Here is a 12,163-nt window from a genome sequence, read left to right on the forward strand (position 1 = left end):
TCAACTGAATAGGGCGGTAAGATGAGGTAGCAGTAGGAGGCTTGTTAGGCTTCAGAAACATGAGTGTTTTGGAAGTTTTCCAATCTGTCGGAAAAAAGCCGGTTCGAAGGATGAATGTGTAGATGAGTGCAAGCAGATTGAGAAACAATAATGGACCTTCTTTAATGTGGCGATATGTAATATTATCAAAGCCTGGGGCGGAATTTCGTTTGCGATTTACAACAGTCATGATTTCGTCAGTAGTAACAGATATGGTAAGAGGATGATGTGGAAGTGGATGAGTGACGTCGGGCTGTAAGTGAGGAGATGCGAGATTTAGGCGATCTGTTGGATGTGGAGTGGAGGGTGTTGCAGGTGTAAAGATATCTTGCAAGTAGTCTGCAAAGGCGTTAGCTTTCTCAAGATCTGTTTGGAGTGGTACATTATTATGAAGAAGAGGGTAAGAAGGCTTAGAGTACTTGCCACAGAGAGCATGGAATCGTTTCCAGTATCTGGTTGGATGGCTGGTTTCGTTGAGGTCATTGCAGGTCTTAACCCAATTCCGCAGTTTGTACGCTTTGATGTAATTGCGAACAGTGCGTTGTAGTTGAGTGTGATGATGGAGGGTTTCAGGGTTCCTAGTACGGAGGTAATCACGGTATAGCTGACGGGAGCGACGGATCATGGATAAATATTGAGGTGGAAGATGTGGTTTATAGGGAGTAGAGTAGGTAGTTGGAATATACAGTTCGGAGGCATGGCTAAGAGTCGAGTTTATGGTAGAGAGGCTGTCGTATAGTTGCTCTTCGGTAGCAGGTGGTGTGTGATGATGTAAAGACTGAGAAATGTAGTCACGGTATTTTTGCCAATCAGCTTTATCGTATCTAAGTGTTGGCCGTGGGGGTGGTAGATGAGCAGATTTAGTGGCCTGGGTATGACGATACGTCAGCTTAATAGGTGCGTGATCGCTGCCAAGTAGTGCTAGAACGTCAACAGTGCAATGGGAAGCAAGAGTATTGGATGTGATGACTATATCGGGAGTTGTCTGAGAAATAGGGCGAGATGGGGATGGTAAAGCGTGGATGATGCCTGTTGTATTTGATGCAACAAATTGCGTGAACATGGTACGTTCGTTGTCTGTACGACTATGAAGATTGATATCTGCCATGATGATGTAATGTTTGTATGTATTGGATATATCTTGGAGAAAATGAAGTGGAATCGGATGACCTGGTCTGACGTAAATGGTAATGAGTGTGATGGCTATATTTGGGAAATATAATGTAGTTATTACATACTCAGGGAGATTGAGTATTGCGCTAGAATGACGTCTATATGGTAGGTTGTGGTAAAAACCAATTGCTGCCCCACCGTTTGCTCGCTGAGCTGGAAGAGTGTTGTCACAACGGAGGATGTTATAGCGTGCTATATGGCAAGTATCCGATAGTTTGAAAAAGGTCTCATTGAGTAGAAATGCATTTACTTTTTCCTCGAGTAGAAGCGCTTCGAAGAGAAGTTTGTTTTTGAAAAAGGACCGGATATTAAGAAATAGAAACACTAAAGTCATGATGATATGCTGTAAGAGTTGGCTGTTAAGAATAAGACGGAAGGTGTGACGTATGAAAATGAGCATCGGTATTCGAGTATGTTGCATTGAAAGAGACGTGAAAAATGATACGGGCTGCGTGAATGATTTGTTGAAGGATGTGAGGACGGATAAAGGGGTGGATGTTTTGCAAGGCAAGTGTAGTAAAAGCGAGAAGTTTATCTATAGTAACAGGAGTGGAGTCAATGGGGAAATCCGTGTTGGTAGAAGTATCATGAGTGCGAAGTGGAGCAACTAATTCAGGTCGAGTACTTTCAGGTTGAGGTTTTCCTTTGCACTTGTAACTGTATGTGGGATGTTGTTCGTTACAAGTAGCACAACGGGGTGGAAGTTCTAAATTCGGACAAGTACGGGTAGGGTGGGTGCCTGTGCAGTAGCCACAGATAGCAGTGTTGCGACAGTTAGTAGTGGTGTGCTGATTGTATGCTTGGCACCTTTCGCAACGAATTGGAAGTGGCGGGGATGATCGGGAGGGTTCTACACGATGACGTTTTTTATAGATCATGGCGCCATGTGCGAGCATGGTGTCAATTGTTTCTTGCGATGTTGTTAAGACTCGCATCATGTAAGTGGGTCCCTGATCGTTCCGGATGCGGAGTACTTTGGAGATGGTGAAGCCTTCTAGTTTTAGCTCTTCAGAAACTTCCTCATCCGTGTATGTGGGATCAACGCCCCTGATAACAACAGAGAGAAGAGGAGGCTTTTTCGGAGGTGGTGGTTGTTTACGGCGAGAGGAACTGAGGGTGTCAATTTTGGCTGTTTTCCCAAAGATTTCGAAAGAAGCCTTGTTTCGTACAGTAGTAGCGAAATGTGGGTCCGTAGATTTCAAGATTATCCCATTGCGGGATTTGACAACTTGAGTGAGATTAATACTTGGGAGATATTTACGAATTTGAAGAACTACGTATTTGACGTTATCGAATTTTGGATCAAAATTTTGAAGAAGAAAGCAATGAAGCTCTGGTTTTGATAATGATGGAATGACTTGGTTTTGACGTTGATATGAAGATGAAGAGTGAGCGATTTCGGCGTCTATGTCTACGGAAGTTGATGTGCGACTTAAATGTTGTTTCTTTGCTGGCGGTGAGTTCACTAAACGCTCAGCATAGGTCTCTGAATGAATTGGCGATCGCGATCGACTGGAGGCATTCGAGACGGTGGAGGCAGTGGAGCGTTCAGAAGCTCTGCGATGACGTGTGCCATCTTTTCGCTTTTCCACCTTTGTGACTTGAGCCGGTGGAGCGAGGAATACCGGAGGTAGTCCGCCATGCCGACCATCCATCGATGCCCCAGTGATCTGAGGTGGATCCGCCATGGACAGCAGGAAGCGGGCCGAAGCCCCTAGATTGAAAAATGAACGAGATGCAGTGTGTGATGATTATGAAAGTTGATGTAGGTAAGGTGACCCGTTTGGATAGCCACCAAGGTTGGAACAGTTCTCTGAACAAACCCGTAGCACTACACACCCTTGGCTTGATTAGTCTGGAGAGTAGTGCTCAAAGGAATGACGCAGAAAAAAGTCCGGGATAAGGAACAGGAAGGATATCAAAATGCAGCTGTTCTGACGTCTGGTACGTCACAGCTGTTAAGATCGAATGAAATATCGATCGAGAGTATGTATATATCGTACAGTCAGCTCAGCTCAGCTCAGCTTGAAAGTGTAGTTTTGTGTCGAGTATCGGACAAAAGTCCCTGACTCGATGACAGCTGTAGAAAACAAAATGATTAGACCTTTGGGGGGTGAGCTAGAACATGAGATACGACGACGTCATGTGGCCTTCAGCTGCAACTGTCGCAGTGAGGGGGAGAGTGTGGGTAAAGAGTTATGCTACAAACGTGGCGTCCTGTAAATTCGTCGGTGTGTATGCGCTGTGCCAATGGCTGCAATAGCGGGGTTGACGTGGCGGGGGAGGTTGGCCCAAAAACGAGTATGGTGTTGATGTAACACGTCCCGGATAGGATATATGTTTAAATCCTCTAGAAGTTGACGATTACGCGTATATCGGTCATGGCCTGTTATGATACGAGCTGCCCTGGTTTGCACACTCTCGACCGTGCGCAAGTGACTGAGTGCCGCATGTTGCCATGCTGGACATGCATAGGTGATTGTGGACAAAATTACCATTTTAAAGACGTGGAGTCTTGTTTCATGACTTAAGGCACTGCAACGCAGAATAGTATAGAGGGCAGACAATTTTCGAAGGGCTCGGTGTTTAATGTCCCTGATATGAAGACCAAAAGTAAGGCCTCGATCTAAGATAACTCCCAAGTATTTAGCATGCAGACGGTGTGGAACTTCAATGTTGTCATAATATAAACGATGGATGGTTCTGCTGCGTCTTTTGCTATAACAGACTGCAACGCTCTTATCCGCGTTAATTTTTAGGCGCCAGGTGGTAGCCCAACGTTGAAAGACATTGAGTTGCCGCTGCATGTAGTGGTAGGAAAGACGAAGATTGCTGCTGTTCGTGAAGAAAGCAGTGTCATCGGCGTATGTTGCAGGAAAACAGTGTGGCACAATGGGTAAGTCAGCGGTGTATAAGGTGTAAAGCAGAGGCGAAAGAACCGCGCCTTGAGGCACACCAGCTTGAATTGGTTTGGGAGCAGACTTGGTCTGTCCCACAGAGACATGGAAAAAGCGATGAAAGAGGTATGAAGTAAGGAGTTTGAGATAAGGTAAAGAGAAACCTTGTAAGCGAAGTTTATAAATGAGGCCTGGTAACCACACTTTATCAAACGCCTTCGAGATATCAAGGTATACACCTACAACATAATGTCGTCGATTAAAAGAGGTAGTCAGATGGTCGACTACCCTCACTAATTGGCTTGTTGTGCTGTGGTTAGCACGAAAACCAAATTGATGGTGGGGGAGTATATCTAGAGTGGTGACGTGCTCCTGAAGTCGGGCGAGAAGCACTCGTTCGAAGAGTTTGCTCACATGAGATAATAGGCTAATTGGTCTATAGTTTTCTGGGAGAGTTGGATTTTTACCTGGTTTAGGGAGAAGAATGACTTTCGCTTCTTTCCAAGCACGGGGAAAGTAGCAAACCTGAAGGATGCCTGTAAATAAAGCAGCAAGATAGAGGAGTAGCTTCCGTGTCCCATGTTTCAGTAGTTCTGGGCGGATCTGATCAACTCCAGGTGCTTTTTTGTTGGGCAAGTGACAAATTTGACGCTCAACTTCCCTTGGTGTTACAACCTCAGGCAGGGGAAGTATTGGTTTAAAATGGAGCATGCGCATAGTGGCCCGAACGTCCTGCCGAATGTGAGGAACGACAGGAGTCGCATTAGGTGTAAACTGGCGCTCTAGAGATGCAGCAAATAGGTCTGCTTGCCCTTGGTCGTCATGTATGACCCCATGCGGACCTTGCAGTATTTGAGTTTGACGAGAAGTCTCTCGGCGCTGGAAAAGGCGGGAATACTGCCAGATTTTAGTGTCATTAAGTGTGACCCCACGAAAAAGTGTCTCCCAGTACTGCTCGGTTTGTCGTCTAGTGATGGTCTTGATTTTGCGGCTTAAGGTGTTCCAAAGTGTTTTGTAGAGTGGATGTCTAGTGCGCTGCCAAGTACTTCGAGCCCAGCGTTTGAGATGGATATAAAGACGAAGTAATGGAGAGTCACATTGTGGATCGGACTGCAAGTCAGGAATTATTGATGTGCTGAGGGAGTCAGCCGTACGTAGAGCAAGTGTGAGATGGGCGACCGCCTGATCAATTTCCGCAGGAGAATTTGGACGAGCGGCTATGTCGAGCAAAGAGTTTAATTCCTGCTTATAGACATCCCAGTTCGTAGTTCGGGAGATATGAGCGGGTGCAGGACGGGAGATATGACGATGCGAAATTTTGAAAAGGACCGGATCATGATCTGAGTCCAGTGCTGAAATCACGTAAGGACGTGTAGCTAAGATGGTATCTTTGCTTAGAACTATGTCCAACACATCCGGTTCTCCGCCTGCTTTAGGATGGTGAGTTGGATCAGGTGGCCCATAGGCAATGAATGGAGATGTGTGCAGATATCGGTGTAATATTCGTCCGTTTTCGTTGGAACGTCTGGAGTGCCATTCCCCATGTTTTGCATTGAAGTCCCCTGCCAATATGATTTTGGGGCCCAAAGTCGAGATGGCGTCAAAATCATTGGGATCTAAGTCATGCGCTGGAGAACGGTAGCCCGTGACCAAGATGAGAGGAATCCCGGGGAGGAGGACTTCTATAGCAAGAGCTTCTAGTGTGTGTAACTGGGGTAAAAGGAGTTGTCTAGCCTTGAAACTTCGTTTCAGGGCAATCAGTAATCCTCCTTTCCGTCCTTGAACTCGATCGAGACGAAATAATTGGTAGTTGGGCAGTCTCCAGTGTGTAACCTGGGCAGTGAAGTGAGTTTCCTGTATGAGTATGATATCGACCTGATGTTCTGCTAGAAAACGAATTAGGAGACGCTTCTGGTCGGTAAGACCATCTGCATTCCAGGTGACAACAGTTATGGTGTGATGAATGAGTGGTTGGTTAGAAGCAGCCATCAGCAATCATGTCAGCGAATGTCTCTATGACGACAGCAGCCTTAGACGCAGGATCCGTGGCTTCCCGAAGTCTAGTAAATCCCTTCTTGAGATGAGAGATAATGCGGCCAAAGTTGAAGGTTTTGATGTAAGTGAGGAGTGAGTGGAGATTAAAGTCATTAACGGATGGTGTAGACGCACTATCTGGTGTGCTGGACGTAGAGGGAGCATCCTGATTTGGTGGTGGAGGACGGTCGCTGCGAGGTGCCTTATCATCCAGTGAAGTTGATGCAGTAGGACCGGAGCTGCGGCTAGTAGGAGGTGATTTCTTGAGAGCATCTGAGTAGGAGCGAAAGACGGGACAACCGCGATAATTGGCTGGATGGTCCCCTCCGCAGTTTGCACAGGTTGCTGGCGTGGATGCATCTGGTTTGGCACAGGCTTTTGTAAAATGACTTTGCCCACACTTGACACATTTAGGTTGAGCTTTGCAAGTGTCCTGTGAATGACCAAGGCGTTGGCACCGGTAACACTGCAGAACACTCGGCGGTCGATACGGCTCGAATGTAACTTTATAATGAAGCAAAGCTGATACGTTATAGATCTCTTGTATATTTGGAGTTTTCTCGAGGGAGATGAGAAAAAGGGGCATGAGAACCCTATCTCCACCAGTGGGGCCCCGACGAGACATTTGATGAATCGTGAGTGGCTTAAAGCCTAAGGTGAATAGTTCAGACTGAAGGTCGGCGACGTCTGTATCAATGGGCAATTTGCGAACGACAACCTTTAGGGGTCTGTCACTTTTGGCGATGCCAGTAGCGTATTCAATTTTCGTCTGTTCGCAGTAGTTTTTTATAGTTGTGAAGTCGTCCCTAGAAGATACCTGAATCACGATGCGTTCTTTGTTATGCCGAACCTGAGGCGATTCTCTGAGGGTCTTGGAAAGGCTTTTGGTGAAGTTGTAAGTGTTTTTGATGCCGTAAATGTAAATAGGTGGTGGTTTAATCCCTTTGGTGCTTTTGGGCCGTGGCTCTATCACAGGAGACTCTTCAGCTGTGAGAGTAGAGAGAGGCTCAAATCGGTTGCTCATCGGTAAAACATGGAAGTCTGATGAATATTGTTGGCTCAATGTGGACTCCAAGGACGAGCGACGTCGCTTGGGTGTAGTAACCAGGGTAAAGTCCATGGCATTGTCGTCCTGCGGTGGAGCAAGTGATGGAACGTCAGTCGTTGACCGGTTAGTCGAGGATGATCGTGACTTGGCAGTAGCGCCGGAGGTGGTGGGCCGCCCCAGCGGGATAAGGAAGTCCTCAGGCCGGTATTGAGATCGGCTGACTATCTTCGTTGGGATTTTGGTCTTCTTTTTCGAGATGACTGGCTTGGACGTAGCCATCATAGGAGCTCGGATGATGAATGAAGCTGATGTCAAAAATATAAGCTACCCTCCGAAGAGGAGAGTAACTTAATTAATCGTTTAGCCAAGAGGAATAGCTAGGTCGTCAACAGAAATAATCAATTTGATGTGTTAACCTCCGTGGAGGTATTAAATATAATTCGACGGTTGTTTCCTCAGCCTCAAAGAGGCAAGTAATCCAACCGTATATACGAAGATCGCGACTAAAATAAACCAATGGGGATAAATACCTAAGTGACTTGGTTATTTTTCTCCGCCAGCTACGGATACCCTATTTTTTTACCTGGTTAGAGATTCCAGGTGGCCAGTTGTACAGTCAGGTTTTTTTTTTTTTTTTTCTAGCCGTAGCTAGCACCCACCCAAAGGGTTACGCCCTTTATTTGGGATGTGAAGTTACTATTCATTTTTGATTTGGGGGTATTTTCGAGGGGCAAGGAGATTCTATATAATCTTTATTATTATTAGGTGTATTTCAGTACAGGTCATTATGGCCGTTAACCATAATCATCAGGAAAGGTTGAGAATACTGTCTTTTAATTCATTATGACATTAGTGATAACAAGACAGTGATGCAGGATGAAACCATGAGGTGCACTAGACAACACAACACAACATAAACAGGATTAGAGAGACGAATGTAGGTTATCTTCTGTCCAGGGGCTACTCTGGACGCAATGAAGACGAGGGGGAGCCCTATTAGTATTGGAAGGTCACAGTGCAACATATGATGGAGTGATGTATGGGGGTGGAGTAGGAACGATAAAATCTTCTAGAAGTAGTAGATCGGGACTATTTGGCGGAAGAACATGATGATACAAAGTAAAGAGCAGGGAGAGTGGAGAATGTCGGAGAGTAACAGATGGCTTACGAAGAGTGGCTTCGTGGTGCATTGCATCAAAGAGTAGTGAATGGTGGTTCTGGAATCGCTTCGCAACGTACCTGAGCCGGAGATCTTCGAGATGATAAAGTATGTGGCGAAAGGGCGTTCTGTCGTATAAGTCTCTGGTGGGACTTGGTAATTTAATGCGAAACGCAAGGCGTAAGGCGTGACGCTCAAGAATCTGGAGTCGGCGGTAATAAGACTCAGGTGCGGAGAGCCAAGCTGTAAAACCATAGGTTAAAACGGGCCGGAGAAAAGTTTTGTATGTGTTTAGAAGAATGCGAGATTTCAAACCCCAGGTTGTCCCAGTGAGGCGACGGAGGAGGTTCAGGCGGTTGGTAGCTTTGAGAATGATACCTTTGAGATGTGCAGACCATTTGAGATGAGAGTCGAAGGTAATACCAAGATACGTCACCGTGGGACTAGCGGCAAGGGGTGTACCGTCAATCGTGACGTGGAGGTTGGATGGATTTCGATGTACACGACTGCGTTTGCCTGGTGGCAGAAAGACTATTGCTTGGGTCTTGCTTGCATTAAGTTTGAGACGCCACGTTTCACACCATTGAAGGAAATCATTTATGGCCGCTTGAAGGATGCGGTTAATATCTTGAATAGTATTACCTATCGCCAAGAAAGCCGTATCGTCTGCATACTGAAATATACTGACATGTGGAGGAAGGGCAGGAAAGTCTGCAACATACAGTAAGTAAAGCAGCGGCGAGAGGGCAGAGCCTTGGGGAACACCAGAGTGGATAAATACAGGGTGAGAGAGAGTATTATTAATGGAAACATAAGTGAGACGGCTAGAGAGAAAATGGTACACGAAGCGAATATAGCAGAATGGAAGTCTGAAGGAAAATAGTTTGTATAGAAGGCCTAGATGCCTACAGTCAGGTTTTTTTTTTTTTTTTTTTTTTTTTTTTTTTTTTTTTTTAGCTAGCCAACGGCTAGCACCCTGTTAGAGGGTTACGCCCTCTTTTAGGTAAGGGAAATTGGAACAATTATTGGATTAAGGATAATGGTTGGTCTAAGGGGTGTTATGAAGTAGAAAATCTTTATTTATTTAACCATATCAACAAAACAGAGGACTTAAGGCCATTTGCGGCCTTAACATATTGGATGGAACAGGAAAACAAACAAACAAACAAATAAATAAAATACAATATATGCTGTGATACACAGAATCAGGAAATTACACAATATACATATTGAGAAAGAAACAAAGTATTATCATATTATGAAGCAAGGGTGATCGATGAAAGGAAAGTAATGATGATGTGAAAGTGAGGCTAGCGGCATATGTTTATATATAAGATATAGGCTGATATAGGTATAAGTCTTGTGATTATGGAGATGAGGAATGAGATGAGGTGCAAATCACGCCACAACACGCAGGTTATGTAAGAACACAGATGAAATCATCTTCTTGCCTAGGGGCTACTCTAGGCTATAATGGAGACAGAGGGAAGCCCATGTTAGTTAAAGGGAATGTCACTGTGCACTATATGATGGGAAGATGAGAGGGTGATGAAGGTGAGTATGAAAATCATCAAGTAGAGTAAGATCAGGATGATTCGGTGGAAGTGTGTAACAGTATAGTGTGAATAATAGTGACAGGGGTGTGTGCAGAAAGCGAGAAGGTGCGGGGTGTACTGCTGAATAATGCATCGTATCCAACAAAAGAGGATGATGATCTTGGTAACGTCTAGTGATATAATTTACCCGGAGTTTCTCGATGTGGTACTGTAAGGTAGGAAATGTAATGAGACGGTATAGGTATTGTGTAGGACTGGGTAATTTAATCCGGTAAGCAATTCGGAAGGCATGTCTTTCAAGTATGAGTAATTTCTGGTAAAAACTGTCTGGAGCAGATACCCAAGCTGTATGGCCATGTGTAAGGGTCGGACGCAAGAAGGCTTTGTAAGTATTGAGTACGGTGGCAGGTTTTAAGCCCCAGGTTGTGCCAGTTAAACGCTTCAGAAGATTTAGGCGATTGTAAGCTTTACTAGTAATCGTAGTAAGGTGTTTCTTCCACGTAAGATGCCGATCGAAGGTTACACCTAGGTATGTTGCTATCTTACTGGCTTGTATTGGAACGTCGTCTACCTGAAGCGTTAAGCGGTTTGGATTACGGCGTACTTTGGTTGACTTTTTCGGCGGTAGGAAGACGATGGCCTGAGTTTTAGAAGCGTTAATTAATAAATGCCATTTTTTGCACCACTGATAGAAATTATCTATGGCTGTTTGTAAAAGTGTATTGATTTCCTGGACTGTATTACAAAGGGCAAGGAATGCAGTGTCATCAGCGTACTGAAACATGTGCAGTTTGTCTGGAAGTTGAGGCATATCCGTAACAAAGAGGAGATATAAAAGAGGCGATAATGCAGAACCTTGAGGGACACCAGAAAGTATAAAGATTGGATGTGATAGATGATCGTTTATGGAAACGTATGCAAGACGGCCAGTCAGAAAGTTGAAAATAAATCTGATATAAGGGATTGGAATATGAAGGCGAATAAGTTTGTGAATGAGAGCTAGATGCCAGACTTTGTCAAATGCTTTTTCTAAATCAAATAGTACCAGACAAGAGGGTTTGACGCTATTATAATGTGTTGTGATCAGATTCGTAAGTCGAAGAAGTTGGTCGTTGATGGAGAAAGCAGGTCTGAAGCCGGCTTGATATACCGGAAGAATGTGATGATGAGCAAGGTATGTATGAAGTCGTTTGACCAGTATCCGTTCGAGGATTTTGCTAAAGGTGGAGGTAAGCTGAATTGGACGATATGATGAAACATCATCTAACGGTTTGTTCGGTTTAGGGAACATAAGTGTTTTCGAAGTTTTCCATGTTGTTGGGAAATATCCAGTGCGGAGAATGAAAGTATAAATGGTTGCTAAAAGAGTCAATAATGATAAAGGGCTTTCTTTGATATGGCGGTAAGTTACCTGATCCAAACCTGGGGCGGAATTACGTTTTCGGTTGACAACAGCTCTGAGTTCATCGACTGTAATTGGTGAAGTTAACGGTGTCTCAGGTAGAAGGGAATGGAAGGTATTTGGTTGTAAGGAGTAAGAATTCACATTAACTTTTTCAGCTGGATGTGAAGAATCGTCGGAAGGTAAAGGTGTGAAGATGCGCTGTAGATTGTTTGCAAAAGCATTTGCTTTGTCTATGTCGTCCTGTGCTGGTGAGTTGTCGATTAAAATAGGATATGGAGTCCTTGTATATTTGCCACATAGAGCATTAAACCGCTTCCAATACTTTGAAGGATGACTTGTGTCTGAGAGTTTATTACATGTTTTAATCCAACATCGAAGTTTATAAGCGCGAATATAATTGCGTACTGTGCGTTGTAACTGTTTATGATGGCGAAGGGCATCTGGATTATGCGTGCGAGTATATTCACGATACAGCTGTCGAGAACGTGTTACCATGGTGAGATAGTTTGGCGGCAAAGTAGGCTGATATGGGCGGGACGTACTTGCAGGTATGAAACGTGTACTAGCTTCATGGATTGCGACAGTTATAGTGTCTATTGCAGTGTAAAGCTCGTCTTCCGTTGTAGGTTCAGTGAGGTGACCTGTGCTGGTAGTGAGATGTGATCTGTAGTTATTCCAGTTTGCTTTATCGAAACGAAGGCTGGTGGAGAGAATTGGTTGCGCTTGAGTTGTGTTAGAGCTATGAGTGTTAATGGTAAGCTTTACTGGCACATGATCACTACCAAGTGGGTCTAAAATTTCGACAAGACTATGGGAGACTAGAGTTGTTGATAAAATGACTATGTCCGGCGT

The sequence above is a fragment of the Thermobia domestica genome, chromosome 14, assembly GCF_964235325.1.
Source record: "Thermobia domestica chromosome 14, izTheDome1.hap1.1, whole genome shotgun sequence".
In the NCBI taxonomy this organism is placed as follows: domain Eukaryota; kingdom Metazoa; phylum Arthropoda; class Insecta; order Zygentoma; family Lepismatidae; genus Thermobia; species Thermobia domestica.